The 20375-nt window shown below is 37.0% G+C and overlaps 1 protein-coding gene across 47 annotated transcripts in view; it reads left to right on the plus strand.

Annotated features, from left to right (window-relative positions):
- ZBTB20 (zinc finger and BTB domain containing 20) overlaps positions 1–20375 on the plus strand; it is a 900898-nt gene that overhangs the window by 675779 nt on the left and 204744 nt on the right. The window contains exon 1 of one of the 47 annotated variants that reach the window (XM_023583831.2): positions 17645–17675. The exons of the other annotated variants lie outside the window; for them this stretch is intronic. The gene's annotated coding sequence lies outside the window, so the exon portion shown is untranslated. Of the gene's footprint in view, positions 1–17644; positions 17676–20375 lie in introns of those variants that run through there. 47 annotated transcript variants of the gene reach the window in all.

Raw genomic sequence — 20375 nt, forward strand, 5'->3', positions numbered from 1 at the left:
ATAATTAGGTACTTAAGCTCACCTAGAGAAGTGATTAGTGCTTATAAGTGGAGGCATGGCTACAGTAACACAGCTAAATCAGAATGGAACAAAATGTCCGATTTGCCACAGTTCTTCAAACAGCTATAGCCTGCACAACGTACACAGGAATACTGTATGTGCCATAAGAGCCTGTTTGGTCCCAGAACTTTAGACTATGGTGGTGCAGATATATCCTAAGCATGAGGAGCCCTGGGTTTATTTTTTTCATATATCCATCACTGACTCACCAGATACTCTCAAATCATTCACTCTCCTGATTTTTCCACTCTCCCACTTATCGCGTGGATAAAATGCTTTCTTCTCAGATTTTGTGAATATTATAATATATTCTTAAATATCACGGGTTGAAAACAATGTGCAACTAAGAGAAGATGAACATTATAACATAAGAGTGACTTGGTAATATAGGGGCTCGAGATACAAAGATGGAAGAATAATTGTCCTTGAGTAGCTCACAGTCTAGTGAGGACTGAGGGGGAACTTGATGGGGTGAATGTAGTCTGGTAAAGAGATAAAATAGTATATGACATGAATGATATTACAGTGGGGCAGAAGAGGGGATGGTAGTTGGATATTTGAAATGTAGTAAAGAAGCAACAGTAAGTAAACCTTAGTAATAGTGTGATGCAATGAAAAGAACCCTGGAGTGGGAGTTTGTTGTGGTCTGACCACTTAATATCAATGATCCAGAGTACTACTCTGTTCTGTTTTTTTATAAAGTGGATGTACTAATCTCTATAAAATGGTTGGATTAAGAATCAAGTAAGAACTATATATGGAAGTATTTTGAAAACTGTGGTGCTATACAAATGTATAGCATCATTACTATTATATCACCAAAAATGGTGGGGAATCAACATAATTAAATGGATGAATCAGACCAAAATGAACTTTACCAAAAATACAAAGTAATTGGGGCTGAAGTAAACTTTAATGCTTAAATTGTATGAATTAGGCCTCTGACTAAAATATTGTTATGTGGACTTGATATATTCTAGCTGCAAACTAGCAAAATAATTGTTCTTTTCAAAATTTTAATCTTCTGAAGCTATAAAATAGAAACTGAAAATTGGACAGAGCCTGGACATGTATACATTGAAAATGACAAGATGAAAAGAAGGGAGTTTGTGCTTTCCCAAATGTCAAAATTTAAAATGCTAATATAATCCAATAAACAAGATACTCACCATGGCTGCAAAACTAGCAAAGGTTAGCATGGACAAGGACTGGAAACCATTTAAGGTACTGAGGGACAAGAATCAATGAGAATATAACCCTTGGGTGAGTTTTACTCTCATTGGCATGTACTCAAGTCATGGGGCTGTTCCTTTCATAGACTGAGCCTGACTATAACGATTATTTATAAGAGATTTTTTAAATGCACATATTATCTCATAATTGTGCTTTTTTTTTTTGGCATAAGAGCAGTTACTTTTGAATTAAAGTGAGAAAACTGTTCTTAGATTATTTAACTCCAACAGTTTGAATAAGATGACGGAATGTTCAGATACAAACAGGTCTTGCCTCTACACATTTTACACAGAGAGGAGAATATTCAAACATGTGTATCTTGTGCTTAATTTAAACTGCGTGGTTGGCTACCTATCTCTTTGGCAATTCAGTATAAAGTTTTATTACTGTGAAATAGAATAGGGTAGGGATTTATGTCACACAAAAATGAATTTCCATGGATGGAAACACACATGAAATAATTTAGGTAAGCAGTATGTCAAACGAAAATTTAAGATGTTGGAACTTGTGGTGAAAAGGGAAGAAATAAAAGAGGAGGTTTGTGTAATAGATGATAAATACATCACACCAGGGAAGAAAAACAATGACAGTGTTTTAGGAAGTTGTTACTAATGTTGAAGAATTGTGGAAAACATTGAAGAATGCACTTTAGGACCAAGAAATCAAAGCAACTGATTAGATGAGGGGTAAATCTCATTTTGAATATCAGTGAATAATATAATACTTAAAATAAGTGTGAGCTGTTATAATTATAACCAGGAATGAATGAAAACCACAGACCTTGAGTTTCTATAGGTTTAGTCATTAGGACATTTTTTATACCATTCTTTTGCAGAGGTTAGGTACAGCAGTGAATAAAGCTCCTGTCACTTCTACAGAAAAAAATCTTTCCTTTCCATTGACTTGATTTTGTTTAAAGCAGTCCCAATAGTGAGAAATTGAATGAGAGAATGTTCACTCTCAGAATAGATTTCACTGGTTATAGTATAATACTGGTATGACAGAAGGGTATGAAAATCTTCTTTTTGTCATTCTGTACTTCTTGCCTTTTTCACATGTTTGTGTAAATTAATTCATACTAGTAAGTCTCTGACAGTGAATTAAATGAAGTCCTATTTTAACCTGCCTTCACTTCTCCAGTACTCAAATTTATGCTAAAAATCTCATAAAAGCTATAAAAACAAAACAGGATTTAAAAATCAATGAATTAATTTAGATAAAGGGACAGGGAAAAGGATAAGGAACCTTTCAGTTTTCTAATTTGATGTCTTCTACCAAGAAAGGAAACACAGGAGGAGAAAAAAAAAGTTTGTCAAGAAATGGACATGTATGGTAGCTGAAAGATGATTAGCAGTTATTAAAATGTCCAGGAGACCATAGCAAATGCAGAGCTCCAGAAAAAGGTTGGGCAGGAGGTAGAGATTCAGGAGTTATCCAGGAGGAAGTGGTAGTTGAAGCCCTGAGAATGGATGAGATGACTCAGGGAGAAGTTGTGATAAAAAAAAAACAAAATGAAACAAACAAAAAATAGGGAAAAATACTAGGAAATTCTAGTACTTAAAGAAACGACTGTCCTAGATGGGGAATACAAAAATCAAGCAAGTGTTTTTGAGGAAACCAAGGTTAAAGTGTTTCAGGGAGGGGCAGTGGTAAGGACAACTAAAAATAGAATTGAAAAATGTCCAAAGAATTTGGTTCAAAAGAGGTCAGTACTGACACTGAGTAAAGCACCAGAAGTGCAGTAATATATTTAAGATAATAGTTTGTAACTTTAATTTCATAGGTGGTCATGTTAGTTCTTATTTTTCTCAACATATCTCTTCATTTATTCCTCTCTTTGGTATTGTTTTTACTGTGTTTTTCAAAATATCAAATTTTCCCTTTATTTTCGGAGCATGGTTATTAGGAAGACAGTATACAAAATATATTAAAAGACCATGGTTTTCATAATATACTTTTATAACAGAAAAACTCATTGTCTCTATTTTCTACCTAAATAGGACAATACAAAAAACTGAAGTTACATTTTAAAATAAAATCTCCTTTTCCCACCTTCTATAATTTCTAAACTGGTTGTGTTTCTATTCAGCAGTTTTTCTTCTAGCTAGAATTCGGTGGTGGAAGAGAAAATGAATTAAACAAAGTTACCATCATCAGAGATCTTATATATCAGTAAGGAAATAGCTACAAAGTGAAAACTAGGTAAAGGAGAAATAAAGCATCTTGGAAGGAAAGCCAATACCTGGTTTAGGCAGTTTATTAGTTAAATTAGTATTAGCTTCTATAATATATAACCCCCCAAATCTCAGTGTCCTATCATAATAGAAGTTCCTTTTTTTGCTCTCGTAAAGAGCAGGGATCCAGGCTAACAGAGGCCCTGTCATCTTCAGCACATAGCTTGGGGATGACCTCCAGCCAAAACCTGGCAAAGAGAGAGAGTGGTGACTGCACAGGAACCTTTTATTGGTTAGGTCTGGAGCAGCACATACCACTTCTACCAACATTCCATTGAATTCGCTCACAAAGCCAAAGCTATCTGCAAGGAGAACTCAAAAATTTAATTTAGCTATGTGTCCCGAAGGAAAGGTAAAAGGGTTTTTTGAGTAATTAGCCAGTCACTGTCCACAGAGTCAGGGAGGGCATCGTGGGTAGAAATCAGACTTTAGACAATGGGGAAGTCTGTGGAAGAGTGGTGCAGAATGAGCAAAAGGGGAATTGAAGGGAAAACCAATTCCAGCTTCAGTCTTTAGTAGGGTCTATAATGTTGGTAGGGACATGTCAGCTTTCTGTCCAGGCTCTTTAACAATGTTGTTCTCTCATATTAAAGAGTATTTCAGAGACAAAATCTGCAATGCAGAGCAATTTCTTCAACTGGATATTGACTGTTAAATCAGGGAGGCATCACAGACTTTCACTCGAAAACCTCCTCATCCGAGAGGTGTAAGGCACGGAAGCCCAGGGAGGGCATGCCCACAGGATCTTACACAGTTATCATCAAAACCAGGGTAAAACCCAGTCCTCTTCCCTTTCATTCCAGTGCTGTTACTGTGCAGAAGGGAAAAGTTTTAGTCATTTTTTAGTCCAATTCCATTCACCACAATTATATCGATAGAAAAATGAAGCTTCACTATAAATTTTTTTTGCTGTTTTGTTTGAAATTCTACATCCAAACTAAAGGAAATCAGCTAATGCAATATAAAATTTCTTCAGTGGTAATCAATATAGTACATATTTATACCTTATGAATGACAAAAATCTTGTTTGTTATTCTGAATATGAGTGTGTATTTTGTCTTCTTCTGGTGCCTAATGTAGATATTTAACAGTTCAAATATTCAGAGCAAGGGTAGATGAAATCAACATGTTTACTGTTATTCTTTTACCTAAATTTTTTAAAGAAAAGAGAACAAAAGGTGAGTGATGAGTGAGTTGTATGACTATAATTGAGATTGTGTTGCTTTCATTGTTATAAAAATGTAATTAGCAAGGATGCTTAAGTGTATATCAAAATGCATGTCACAGCTTTTGTACAAAAATAAATTTGACTTTAGAACACATTTTCTTAAGTGAGAATGATAAATTATCTCAGAGCTTATGATTCTTTACTTTTAAAAATCTTTCAGTTGAAAGATAAAAGTACTCAATGTCCATGCAGTCAAATCTCTTGTATCAGGACATTTTAGAAACAACAACAACAAAAATTACAAAGGGAAGATGCAATCTATCTTCAGGACAATTGGCCTAAGAATGAATTCTTTGATGGTCTCATGAGACTCACTTCTAGAAGTCTCCTATCATAGTCAAGTAAATGGAAATGGTGCTAGATCCAACAAAAAATCTGTTCTAAATTTATTCTTATCATTTTCAACATGGGACTTAATTATTTTATTCTGCTAAATAGCTGATCATTTATATGTCCACATTGCCTTTTCCAAAACAATTGAAATGAATATGTGATTGGCCTTCAGTATAGGAAACATCCATATATAACATTAAATTAGCATTAGTGGTATACATGTATCATGAAATAGTACAAGAGTACAACTATATATCCTTTTGCCCCAGCCTGTTTAACAGTTTTCTCCATGTGTTTCCAGGGAGGAAAATTTGGCAACTATTTTTTCTTACTCCTGAAATTATGACAAGGTATTAGACCATTAGATAATGAAATACAACTGAACATTTATAAAAACCAGATCTAGCTGTGTCTAAATGTATATGTGATGACAGTACTCTAAAACCTAAATATTAAAGGGCTTCTTTCTCACTGCATCCTGTGATGTAATGTAGATATTGCAAACTACAGAGGTTTACTGATAAACCTGTAAGAGTTGCCCTCATGTAAGGCTCCAGTCAGATTTTTGGACCTGCCATCTAGTGGCCACTGCAGTAACAAGGCAATCAAAACATTCTGGTCTTCTTTTGAAAACTGGAATTTAAATGTGGCTCATCTGTAAATAAATAAGGAGGTGCTTCACCCATTTAGCTATAGTCCCCTCCTCCTCCATTAGACACACTGCTGCTTTCACAGAGTGGCTTCAATCAGACCATTTGTTATATTCACAGGAAAAAATATACTTTTTACACAAAATGATACACTTCCCACCTGGAATTAAGAGAGAGAAAAAGAGAATGCAAGTCTTCCATTATTGAAAAAAGATCTGGAGTAGTGCAGTGAAAAGGGGAGGGGGGAGAAGGGGAAGCACAAGAGCAGGCTTATATTCTGTCAAGTAGTTCTACTTGTGAGGCTAATTCTTACAAACTGTGCACCCAGCAGAGTAAACCTCTTATTTTGCTGTTTTTGCTCTGATCCCCCACATAGTTGTAATGTTCCAGTTGTTTTCCCAGTCCTATAAACCACATAGACCTTTGATATGATACATAATGTTGGCAAAGGAACAATTTACAAATGACTTAAGTGGGTAATTATTTATTAAAATATGGGTTTCTAGAAATATATGTTGCTGTAGCAAAACCTAGTAAGAGGTTAGTTTTGTTTCAGTGTGTCTATTATAATCCCTGGTTATTAGTTTTCCTTTTTCTAGGGATTTATGGTGGAATGTAAAAATGCACAGCATGCTATTCTTATTATTTATTATTTGTCAAAGAAACATGTATATACAGAACAAAGGCCAGTTTGTGAACTATGCCAGATACTCTCCAGCCCAAAAGACCTCACAATACAACTCTTAAGCAGGTCCTGAAAAATGCAAGACAGAATGAAAACAGATGGGTGAGTGATACTTATTCAATATCTTAAATATAGAACTCAGTGGTACAGGTGCATCTTCAGATGTTATTTGAAAGAAGAGACAGAATATCTTGGCATTGTGTCATTTATTCATAAATATTATAAATTTTATATTATTTGAGAAGCTATTCTAAATATACAGGGTGGCTTGAAAGAAAGTATGAAAGCCGATTCGCTCAAATGAGACAAAGAGCAAATCAAGAGAGAAAAAAAGACGGAACTTAGGGAGAGGAAGTGGAGAAGAACCAGACCAAGGATGGAGCCAAGGAAATAATATGATATCTAAGAGGATACATAAAGTTTGGTGAAAAAGAATTGCAGAGAATTTTTTAAAAGAAAGAATCAGATGACTAAGGAGGAATATGATCTTGGCAGTTATATCATGAGTATACTAAAATTGCCAAGATGATCAATCCAGGGGAAAAAAAAGGAAAAGACAATGAGTCAGTTATGGAAAAATCTCAATGAAAGACCATAGAATTCCATATGTGGACAAGGGGGATGGTCCTAGTCTTGAAGAGAATACAGCAGGAAGATTAGTCCAATATAGCTAAAAGTAGAATAAAAGGGAGGAAAGGAGTCAATTTTGTTAGATTGTTTGTGGAGGAAGACAAAAGTCAATGAAGCCATTCATAGTGGAAAAAATTAGCCATGTTTTTGTTTTTTCCCGGGCATTCATTATCTGTTCTGTATTATGTCTGTTACCATGGAGTATACAATAGATGTAAGTCAGGATCCCTGGGCCAAAAAAAGGAGGAAAAAACTATATTCAAAATAAAAAGATTACGTTAATCTTGTTACACTTGAAACAATTAGAAAAAGTAAGACAGCTGATGTTATTAGATCTAGCAGTATTATAGGGAAACAAGTGTCAAAGTAATCATGGAAAAGTAACTTAGGAAGCCAGAACCATGTTGGACCTTGAAGAATTGGTATGTGGGGAGCTGACATTATGAACAAGGGAGAAATATGACGAAATCCAACAGGATAGGAATTAACATGGTGTTATGGGAGAGCAGTAAAATTACTGAGTAAAATGGATGGTTTATATGGGAGAAGAAAGGAAGGCTGGGTATTAAGGTGGGTCCAGTGTGTGAACCTGAGCAAATTCTGCTTCATCAGTATGTATGTGGGGCCATTCATTAATTCATTCTAGAAATTTACTGAAGGTATATTATGTGCCAGGTACAAAATAGGCAGGCTTTTCCTGTTATAGAACTTGTATTCTAATGAGGAATACATCCCCCTCAAAAAAAGCAAACAAATAAAGCATAAGATAATATCAGTGATTAGTGCTTAAAGAACATTAAACTAAGTGATAAAGTGACTAGGCTAGTTATGAATCAAAATGGGGAGAAAGGAGAGTAATATTTGAAATTGGAAATTTTTAGGACTTGAAGATAATTGGAATAGAAAGGAGCAAGGGACGTCACAGGTGATTTATAGCTATCTAGTCTGGGAAATTAAGTTTGCTAATGCTAGCCATTTAAACTTGGAAGATGGAAAGTGGTAGGGGGGAAAGTTAAGGAGGGAGTAGGAAATTTCAGTGCTCCCATTACATCTTTTTGTTGTAGACACCTACTGACCCCCTCCTTGTCAAGACCCCCAATTTCTTGACGATTTTAGCTGCTAGCTAATTACTGATCTTTCTATTTCTAGCCCATCACAATTCTTGGGTCATTTTAGTACCAAAATATATTATCCTTCCAGTACCTTGCCTCTCAGTTCTTTGAATTTCTCTCTTTTATGACCTATATTCTACCCTACACTGCTACTCACTCCCATGGCCATACTTTTGACTTTTTAATGACTAATTTCAACCTTTCCATAATTTCATTTTCAAGTGTCTTACTCCCCAATCACTGCCTAATATCTTTGTAGCTCAATCCTTGTATTACCCCTATTACAACAGTTTCTCAAGCCCACTAGGACCTCTGATACATCAGTTCTAATTATATCCCTCATCTACCCATTTCCTCATTTAATTAATTATATATCTTAGATTCTATCGATAGTGGCTATAATCACTTCCTTGCATACACCATCCTCCAAATCTCAACCATACTGATCATATACGGCTCCCCATCTATTCCATACCTGCCTGCCAACTGAATGTGGCTGGAGAAAAGCACACAAGTAAACAGATAACCCTCACTTTAAATTCATGATTATTCAAGGAGGCCCTTTGTGCTACCCAGCAATTGTATTGCCTCCCTGTCCATTCACTCTCCCATTTCTGTAAGAGTATTTCATATCTTCCCTTCTCTCCTATTTCCAATACCTCCTCCGCCATCCTCATTCTCAACTTATGACCTTCCTTCCTACTTCCCTGAGAAAATAGAAGCAATCAGAAAAATCTTGCATAAGCACTTGCTCTCCAGCACACCTACCCTCCCATCTGCATATGTGCCCACATACTCTGCCTTCTCCCCTATAACTATGGCAAAGCTCTGCATGCTCCAGTCTCAGCCAGCCCCTCATCGTACACTAGATTCCACCCCCTCGTAAACAATGCTCCTGAAAAAGCTCCTCTCTTTTTCTTGCTTTATCAATTTTCCCTCTTTCCTTAATCTTTCCTATCAACATATAAATATGTTGTAATTTTTCTCATCCTAAAAATACCCTTTTATGACCCACTTCCCCACCAGTTACTGTCCCATTTCTTTGATTCCTATTACAGTAAAACTCCTTAAGAAATGTCTATAATCACTATATCCAATTCTTCTTCTCAAATTCACTCTTGAACCTTCCCAAATTAGTTTTTGCCCCTACCTTTTCATTGAAAACTGTTCATACTAAGATTATCGTTGACTTCCATGTGGCTAAATCCATTACCCAATTCTCAGTTTTCACTTCTTTTTTTTCAAATTTATTTTATTTATTTCTCTCCTCTTTCCCCCCATTGTCTGCTCTCTGTGTCCATTCGTGTGTTCTTCTGCATCCTTTTGCATCATCAGGAGGCATCCGGAAACTGCATCTCTTTTTGTTGCATCATCTTGCTGCGTCAGCTCTCTGTGTGTACGGTGTCACTCCTGGGCAGGCTGTGCTTTTCTCATGTGGGGTGGCTCTCCTAGTGGGGCACACTCCTTGCACATGGGCCACCCCTACGCAAGGGTACCCCTGCGTGACACAGCACTCCTTGCAAGCAGCAGCCTGAACGTGGGCCAGCTTACCACACAGGTCAGGAAGCCCTGGGTATAGAACCCTGGACCCTCCATATGGTAGGCAGACACTTTATCAGTTGAGTCACATCTGCTTCCCAGTTTTCACTTCTTGAACTGTCAGTATCACTTAACATGACTCACTTTCTTCACCCGGCTTTCAGTTAACAGCACTCCCCTGATTTTTCCCCATGTCACAGGCTATTCCTTCTCAGTCTCCTTTAATGGTATATTCTCATTTCCCCAACCTGTAAACATTAGAGAGTCCCAGCACTCAATCCTTGAACATTCTCTCTTCTTTATCTGCATTTACTCTCTTAACATTCACGCTGAAGCTCATGGCATAGCTTTTATCTCTAGTCCATACCTCTACCCTGAATTCCAAGCTCAAATATTTAACTGCTACTCAATGTTTCCACTGCATATCTAATTAGAATCTCACACTTAACTTGTCCAAAATAAAATTTCTTGTTTTACCCAAACACACAGCCTTCCCCATGTTGGTAAATAGTAAATATCTCCATCCTTCAAGTTGGTCATGCCAGATAGTTCTTTCTCAGCCCTTTATTTCTCTAAAAAATCCAACCTATTAACAAATCCTGTGCCTCTATTTTCAGACATCTAGAATCTTACCACTTGTCATCCTAACCACTGGTACTACCCTGATCTAAGCTACCATCATCTTTTGTCTGGATTGTTGCAACAGCCTTCTGATTATCTGCCATGGTTCTGTCCTTGTCCCTCTTAGTCTATTCTCAAAATGGTAGCCAGAATGATTCTTTTAAAATGTAAGTGAGAGGGAAGTAGATGTGGCTCAACCAGTTGGGTGCCCACCTATCACATGAGAGGTCCCAGGTTCAGTCCTGGTGCCTCCTAAAGATGAACAGATGCCACACCCACCACAGCAATCTGAACTCTGGACCCACAACAACAAGCAGATGTCTAAACAAGTAGTTGCCACAAGCCAATAGATGCCACACCAACAGGGCACTCACCTTCCATGTGGGGAGTCCCTGGTTGGGTTCCTGGTACTTCCTGAGGAAGGCAATCAAAACAATGATCAGACAGATGAGAGAACCATCTGGGGGAGGGGCAGGGAATAAATAAAATTAAAAAAATTTTAAGTAAATAAATAAATCCTTTATGAGTTAGATCATGTCACTCCTCTGCTCATCTGTCTCTAATGGTTCCCCATTTTACTCATAGGAAAACCCAGAGTCTTTACAATTGTCCATATGGTCCTCTACATTCAGTTTCCCCTTTTATCTCTCTGCCCTCATTTAGTGTTTGAACCCTCATTCCCTCCTCTCAAGCTTTAATAGCCTCCTTACTGTTTTCCTCAAACTTACCGTGCATGAGTTCACCTCACGGCCTTTGCACTTGGTTTTCCCACTACCAAAATGCTTTCCCCACATAAGGCTTGCTTGCTGATCTCTTCAAGTCTTTGCTCAATTTTCACTTCTTAGTAAGGCCTTTGGTAACTACCATATTTAAAATTGTACCAATTCTTTGCTTCGTTTTTCATCATAGCTTATCCCCTTTTTCATAGAATATGTTTTATTCGCATATTTACTTATTTCCCTTTACTATGGAATATAAGCCCTACAAGCATAGAGCATATTTTTATTTATTTCTTCCTGCTTTATACTCTGAAAAGTCTCAGTGCCTAGAACAGTGCCTGACACATAGATGTAGTTCAGTAAATATTTATTGAATGGATTAAATAAAAGAATGAGTGCTTCTTTACCTGAATTTGAAGGTGTTTTTATTAAATTCAAACCATAATTTTGCGACATGGGCTCCATGATTCTCCGTGGCAAAATTTCCATATTCTTCAAAATTAATGTTGAAAGTATGAGCACTTTATGCAGATTTATCCAGAATATTAGATAGGCCATTATTTCTGTTCAGCACCTAAAGTAGCAACATCCAAAGCATTTATCCTTTTTTATCAGTAAACATTTTGAAGGGAATCTGAGTATTCTAGACTTGGATAGTGACATTTACAAAATCTCAGAAACAAAAGAGAACTTGATACAATTGGACTGTTGCAATATTCCTGGTGACAGATGATGGCAGCCTGAGATTGAGAAACACCAAAAATTTAGTGGTCACTAGTATAAGATACCTAGTTTGGGGTGCAGGAAGTGACAAATACTATCTATCTTTAACAGACTATAATGGGAAAAATAATTATGGAAGAATTAGGTAAGAGTGGAACTTGAACATGGGGGATATGGGTTATGGAATTCCCTTTAGCAGGTATTGACTTAGAATCCCTTGTTGGTCTAATGACTATAAGAAAATGGTCATTGTGTCCATTGGCGACCCTGGATGCCATTTTGAAAGGTCCTTCCAGATCAGATCTTAATTCTCATTCTTCTGACTCCCTGACTGACACTTGAAAAGGTTTTGAGGTCTCAAATTTTCTATTAGTAACATCACTCTGCCTGAAAGTGATTTATTTCTTATTTTGTACAAAAATTATTAGATTAACAAGGAGAATAATATATGTGTATATAAGTATATATAAAGACCTAATGATGAGATTTTAAAAGTAACTTTAATAAGCTAATATTAGTGTAAAAGCCAGTTAACTGCAAATAAGACTTTTTATGCACAAAAGCATCCTTCAGTCATTTAAAAATTTACATTAGAATTACAAATCCAAATGGGCTGGTGATTTTTTTGAGGGTACTGGAAAAGGAACAAAGATGATGATCCTTAGGTGATGGGCTTGGGCAGACGAGTGAATGGTTTTGTTATTTGCTCACATACGGAACATGAGAGGAAGAGAAAGTTTGAAAAAGGTAAGTTTCAGTTTAGGATGTTTCTGAGGCATCTAAATGTCCAGTAGATCATTTGATATAGAGGACTAGAGATCAGGAGAGAACTAATGACTTAAGGTATAGATTTGAGAGGGCTTTGCATATTAAGAATAATTAAAACCAAGAAGTATGTACTTCCAGTGGGCAGAGGATATATTGATCTGATGTATATGTAATAAAATATTACCAGATATAGAGCTGGGCATTAAGGAATTTGTAATCTCTTAGCTGATATTTTCCTGGACTGGTTTTCTCTGAAATTCACTTCCATCCATCCCTCACACTAACACACATCCTTCCCCCAGCCTTCCTTTCTCTTTAAAAACTTCTTTGACTCAACACCTGGACCCTGTACATTACAGACATATCTTGATGCATGTAAAAAATGCGTACCTCAAAATTGTATGCAGAATGAAATAATGTACATTAGATCACATGGAGGCGAACTATAACTTCTAATTTTGAGAAGCTATAGAATGAGTCTGAATTGTGAACCCTTTTCCCCCTAATTTATCTATTCTCTAAGTTTCTTTGACTAAAGGGCATCACATTCATCCGTTATAATGTCAAACCACTAGTATGTTTAAGGAGACCCCTATTAATGAGAGAGAAGCCATATTTATTCTTCTTCTTTCCACTTGCTGGAAAGGAAACGGAGGCACTCATAGCTTAAGTAACTCCTGGAGGGTCATGCTCGCTGTAGGTTAGCCATCTTACAGAAATGAAACTTTCATTTAATTCTTCTAGATTCTTTTGTTTTCTTGCCTTCAATCGTTGAAAAAAGTTATCTTGCCATACACCTTTTGTCATCCCTATAGGTTATGTAGTTATTTTTTAGTTGTACAATGTCTTATATCTATTCTTTCTCCCCATACTTGAAACTATCCTGAGAGAGGCAGCATTTGAGTAGAAAGTTTATGTTGGTTTTATAGTAGAAGTTGCAATCTCTGTGGTCCTGAGTTTCTAGAATCTGTGATCATCTGGGACTTCTCTTTGCTGTGCCTCTTTATTGGCAATCTCACTTTCTTTCTTTCTTGTATCTTATCTTTATCCCTCCAAAAAAGCTTCTGCAAAATGTGTCTTCCCTACCAATCATAATGCTACACTGTTAGTGTATGCAGTCTCTATGGTAACGGGACACATGCCACAATACCAAGATTGCTGGAGCAACCATCATAGTGGGGAAATCGGCACATGCACTTCTCTGGCACTGCAGAAGTTTCCCCATTGAAACTGGAATCAGACACTAGTACTTTAATATGCAGGGCAAGGAGGAAAGCAGCAGGAAAGGCCAAAAAATCAGTCTTGGTGGAATTCTTGAAGTTGATTTTATTTATCATGAATAAAACTAGACTGGGAAGCTGACTCTGACTAGACATAGATAAACTGGTTGAATTATGGAAGAAGATTCTTTTTTCTTAGGATACTTGGCTGGTCTCAGAAAAAGCTAATTTTACTGAAATATGGATAGATTCTTAGGTGAACTTAGGGAAATTACCAATACATAGCTATAAAAATTATTCACTGGAATTGTAGGGACAGATTTTTTTAGGTAGTTTCTCCAGCAATTGCATATTAACCCAATGGGGGCTGAGAGGCAAAAGGCAAAAATGCCTCTCTCTAAACCCACCTTCAAGTGAAGGCAGTTCTGTTGAGTCATGAAGGGAATGAGATGAATCCAGGAGGTTCTTCTAGTGTGCTTCCTCTACACCTGAACTTCCTCCCAAAGACGTGGAGGATTGTATGGCCGTAGGTACAGCTCAACAGAGACAAAGGGCTTAAAGCGGGGTATTATATCCTTGGCCCTATTCACATTTTGGGCCAGATAATTCTACATTGTACAGAGCTATCCTATGTATTGAAGAATATTTAGCAGCATCTGCAGTTTATACCCACTAGATCCCAATAGTAATCTCCCAAGTTGTGACAACCAAAAAGGTCTCCAGATGTAACCATATGTCTTCTGGTAGGATACAACTGGACCAGGTTGGGTAAGAAATGAAGGTTGGAGAATCCCCTCAAAGGCCCAGAATATTCACTTAGTCATTCGCAGGTAGTTCTTGAGTCACTCCTATTTTCTAGGCACTGTTCTGTGCATCAGGCATACAAAACAAAGTCCCTGGTCTCATGGAGCTTACAGCCTAACATCAAATGCTTCAGGCCAACTGAGGACCAAGAAAAGAAAAACACAAGCTCATATTTGAAGACTCTTTTTTTGGTTTATGAACCTCAAAAAAAGGCTTTGATTTAAAAATGAAACTTGGCAAGTGATTAGTTCACATGTTTTTGTTTATGTTTTAATCATTTTCTGTGTTTTCAAAACAAATGGTGAGATTAGGGTTTTTTCCCTTTCTATTTTTGGTCCCTTTCCTCTGGAGAGTCCTTCTCTTATGTCTAGTCTTGGTGTTCTTGTTATATTCGAAGAGTGTTTTTAGTACTTGAAATATGCACATGTGGATGAAAGGGGACAGGAACAAAGAAACATTAGATTTTTGTAATCCCTGCTCTGAACAATTAGCCATATCCCCCTCCCCCCCAAAGCAGGGTTCCAGCATCACTTCCTCAAGGAAGCCTTCTTAGAAACACCCCATTAGGAAGTCCCCTGACCCAGGTGCTCTCCTAGCACTCTTCATATATCCTTATCATAGTCACAATTAAGTAACTATGAGAGTAGCTGTTCAGTTGTTTCCCCTTAAGGATGTAAGCTCAAAGGGGGTCAGCATCATTCTTGCTCTGTCCACAGGTCTACTACCCCCAGCACAGGGTCTGGCACAATAAGTGTTGGATGACCGACTGAGAAACCTGACTTTTGGGGTTTCCTGTCCGAACTCTTTTTTAACTTGTGCACTGCCTAGTGGATTACCCTCCCCCCACTTTCATACCTGATTATACTGACCATTACTTTGTAGACTTGAAGTAACATGTTAGCTCTCTTGTACCAACAAAACTCCTAAAGCCATGCTTAAATCAGAAAGTCTAGAGAACAACTTAGGTTCATTAATCGTGGTGATATATAAGGCTTATACAGAGATTGCAGGAATAAAAGGGAAATAATAGGGCATGGTATTTAGGAAAAATGTTTTAAATATTACTAATGCCATGAAAATTTTTCAAAGAGTTAAAGGGTTTAGAGCATACAAGTTTAGGGTTAGCAGTGTTGGACACAAATTGAAATTGTATTATATAACATATTTATTTGTTTTCTTGATTAATGTTTATTTCCTCCACTAGGAATTTAAGCTTCATGGAGGTGGAGGATTTGTCCTATCAATCACTTTATCTTCTGCACCTGGAATGGTATCTGGAACGTATTAGGCATTCAATAAATATTTTTGTTGATTGATAGATTAATTGCTTATTAGTGCACCAAAGTTGCAGGAACATGAAGTCCTTAATCTTTCATTAAACAAATACATTTTGAGTGTCTCCTGTGTGCCAATGCACAATACTGAGTTCAAAAAATACATTAGTATGCAAAAATCATATTGTCTTATCCTTGAGTTGCTTATAGGTAGTAACATTTTGATGGTTGACTTCCATTTAGAAAACATTAACCTCTTAAAATAATGTCTAGTTCTATGATTCTACGTTGAAAGCAGTGTGGCAATATTAAATAGCATTTACTAGATCATACGCAAAATATTTATTTATAGAGAGAAAACATGAAGATATTCCTAGAGGCATGAATGTACATGACACTTTTTGTTGAATGATTAGTAGCCTCATGTTACCCAATAGGTTATGTGGGTAGACTGCTGAGAGATTCTGAAAGGAATTTGTATATGAAACCAAGGGGACTGGGCTTTATTTTATAGGCATCAGAGAACCAACACAGGAGTCAAAACTTATTGAACTGTAAAAGTGTGTAAAAAGGGTAAATTTTATTATATCTAAATTATACCTCAATTAACCTGACTTTAAAAAGAAAGAAATAAAAAGATGAAATTAAAGAATGGGCCTTGAGAACTGGTAGGTAGAAGGTTTCTGGTGCTCTTGGTAAAAGTAATTTAATTGGAAACAAAGCTAGAAAAAACAGGTTTTAATGGGTCGAGGATAAATGAGGGTTTAGAAAGTATGGACATGTCACAGAGAAGGGAAAGTCCAAGAAAGATAACTTGTTTGCTAGTTTGTTGTGCTTGTTCTTTGTTATTTTAGATGAGGGCAGCTAAAGCATGTTGGCAGATTATAGGAAAATTGAAAATACAGAAAAAAGATGGAATGGCATTATAAGATCCCAAAGGGGTCATCAGTGCTAGAAAGAGGGATCTCTGAGATGGGTACTGATGGGTTCAATAGTGGAGAGAAAGTGTGTACAAATAGCCATCTGGTAGCTTCTATTTTCTCTATGTAAAAGGAGTCAAGGTTAATTCTGAAAGTGAGGGGTAGAGGTTAGGTTCTATGGAGTTAGAATGATAAACGGAAAACAGGAAATGAAAAAGGAAACTGCTTAAGAACAAAGGAAAGAATTGTAAAGTAGTTCTGAAACTCCCGTTCACGATGGAAACATTGACTCTCGAGGGGTACCAGGCTGTACAATATGTGATTTTCTCCAGCATTGCTCAGCAGCCTGGCAGCAGCTCAGGGAAACACAGGCAAACAGGTTTGTCTAGCCTCAAGAACTAGCTAGGTACAATCAAGAACTGTAGATGCGAATATTGATGGAGCTGGTAGATGTCTTTCAAGTTAACAGTTCTGCAGGTTCTAGAGTGATGAGAAGAAATTGGAGATTAATTGTCTGGGATTAAAGGAGGAAAAAAAGAAAAACAAGTCATGATGAAAAATTTGTTTTCTGGAGCTATGTATGCCCCAACAAGGAAACCTATCCCTACCACATATATCTTCTGTCACAGGTCCCATTCGGACCACCAAAAATAGACTGAACACTTTGGGGGCATAGACTGGCTTCAGAAAACCTAACAGAATCTGGAGATCAGGTTTTCATTCCCAAGTTTGTTACTAATTTAAGGCTGCCATCATTACCACCATTATCACAGAATGATAATCTTCAGGTAAGGAATGTGAACTGTGTGTGTAAAAGTAGAAGAAATAGACTCCCATGGAGCGATGTTGATCACCTTGTAAAGTGGCAAATGTTTTTACTTTTTCCTTCAGATTCCAAAAGTGTGCTGACTTTTCCTTCAAGGTATGCTCTTTTATTTCTCTTATTTAAGACTCTCTATTCTGTTTAGAGAGTCTCCAGAGCATCCTTCTTTTGGCACTCACTCTCCTTTTCTGGGTTTCCTTTTCTTTTTGTTTCTTCCTGTCTCCAGACTAAAATTGTCATATGTCTAAGCAACCTTCCTGCTTCCCTTACCCAGGAACCAAATAAACTATTCTCATATGCTTAGTATTGGAATTTCTCCCCCAAAGACTCTGCTAAGAAGTTGATGCTTAGTTGGGGAAGACTTTTAGGCATTCCACAGATATCCATGTATAGCGAGTCCCTCATCCCTTATGCATACAGATGAACCTGAGTATCTCTCTATGGTATTCATGGGGAGACCCCTGCTCATAAGGGCCCCGTCTCCATTTGTCAGACTGGCAAAGTAACCAACCATGTTATTCACTCTGAGATACCATGCTCTGGTTATCCTTTACTTGCTTGAGTGCACAGTAATGAACATAATATACAGGGTTTAGTGGTTCCCTAAGCCCTATGAGAATTCCTAAGCACCTTCTCTTGATATTGTCTCTAAATATTTGAAAATAGTACTGGGACACTTTTAAGAGACAACTCTTAAAGGTGTCCTGTTTTCCTGGCAAATATAAATCCTTATAAAATTCCTCTTCTTCCTTTTTTCCCCCTGCATCTGATCCTATTGTAGTTCTTTCCAGCAATGCTGAAAACCAGCTAGCCTGGAGATTAATATGACCAGACATACCATAAATTTTTTAAATCACAGAAGTCCCAGTTTCTAGTTCTTGGTCAATCAAATATAGGTTTTTGTCTCTTTTATAGATAAATGTGCAGTATATTATCATGTCTTCTCAAAATTTTCCTTTCACCTTTTTATTTTTGGTCTCATTATTCCCTAAAGTTGTCCTAAATTCTTCTTTGTTACCAAAAGGTAGAACAAAAGAGTAAGAAAGATTATTATATGATGGAAAGAGAAAGAATACTAGCAAAGAAGAAAAACCAATGAGGAAATGGGAAAACTCATCCCTCTTTAACTCAGTCCCCTCTGACTGCTTTTAGGTTTGCTCTTGATATCTTTCTTACCCAATTCCTGCAAATGACCTCCTCCCAGCAGTTTGTTCTGCAAAATTATCCCCCACCCTGCCAGCAAACATCTCTAACCTAATCAGCAGGTTGAAATCTCCTGCCCTAGCAGCTTAACATCCGCTCCAGCCTGCCAGCTTCTACCCACTGACCCGGGGCAGTTGGATCCATTGCCATTAGATCCCCCTACCTGCTGCCTTATGCTGGGATGGAGAGTGTTAATGGCTGATGTCAACCAAAAAAAAAAAAAAAAACTTAAGTAGAAATTTGGTTTTCCTTTATTAACATTCAAAATATAAACAGATAAACTACACATTGAATTCATTAAATTATTCCTCCACTATTTTAAAAAAGATGAAAACTGCATTTTTAAAAAAGGGATTGATTGGTGTCATGTACATATTCATTCACTTCTGTTTATGCAAGATAATAAGAATATTAACATGAAGGTGGAATAATGGGGTTTATAAAAGATGTTTGTAGAAGATGAAAATATCTGAAGAGAAATGGGGGAGAACATTTGCCATTCTGTACATGTATTAAATCCTTCCATTTCTGTGTATAAAGCATAAGAGGAGAAAAACATGTTTAACAAGTTGAGGAAGAGTTACTGTCCTTTAAAGCATGTTTCACTGACATTTACCTAAGATAGCTAAGTTCAGAAAATACTAAATTATAATGGAAGGGTACCTAAGGAACATAGGCATCAGTGACATGTACTCCATTAAATATTCTCTGAATCTGAGATTACTTGAGTAAGATTATGGTCCTCTGTTGGGTGGTGAAATTGTTCTACCCTGGAGAATAGTGAATGCTGTGTCTGGGGAGAACAGTGATTTGTAATTGCTTGTGACTCAAATATGCTTCTTAGGGACTGAGGCAAATTAGATATTCCAAAATTAAAAAAAAAAAAATGGTGCCTCAGATCAGAGTATAAGGACCCATTTCAAAAACTTAAATGGTTCTGGACAGACTTTTATACTTCCCTGGCTATTGGAAAAAGAGAAATTTACTGGGGGTGGGAAAATGGTTTTTATCAATGAAAAAGTTAGCTGAGTTGATAAAATAGGACACAAATTGTTAAACCCCAATTGCTCTGAGACATCCATTAGCCCTCCACCAAGGAGATGGAAAACCTGGTATCTTCCTCTATCCTAGGCCCCTCTGACTGCTTTTATCTTTGCTCTTGATATCTCTCTCATCCAATGCCCCCAAATGATCTCCTCCTGGCAAATTGTTCTGCAGAAATATCCCTCTCACTGCCAGCAAACATCTCCAACCTACCCAGCAGGTTGAAATCTCCCTAAAACCCTCTCCAACACAAAGGGTTGATGGATACCATGGAACAATTGAAAAGGAACAAATTGAGAATAAGAAGAGGGGTTGTTATGGGCAGGCACAGTGATAACTTATCCAAAGTGGTCTAACAACCTGTCAGTGATAATGGAGACATAAAAACTCTCTAAAATATATACTAGAGTGGGAAGTCTTTGAGAACAAGGGTGGAGTCTGGTTAGCGAAGTAACTACTAATAGGCTCTGGAAAAATATCTATTGAATTAAAGATTGGATACATGAATACACCAATATGGGGACCTTTAGTGTTCAAACAAATACATACACA

The sequence above is a fragment of the Dasypus novemcinctus genome, chromosome 4, assembly GCF_030445035.2.
Source record: "Dasypus novemcinctus isolate mDasNov1 chromosome 4, mDasNov1.1.hap2, whole genome shotgun sequence".
Lineage (NCBI taxonomy): Eukaryota > Metazoa > Chordata > Mammalia > Cingulata > Dasypodidae > Dasypus > Dasypus novemcinctus.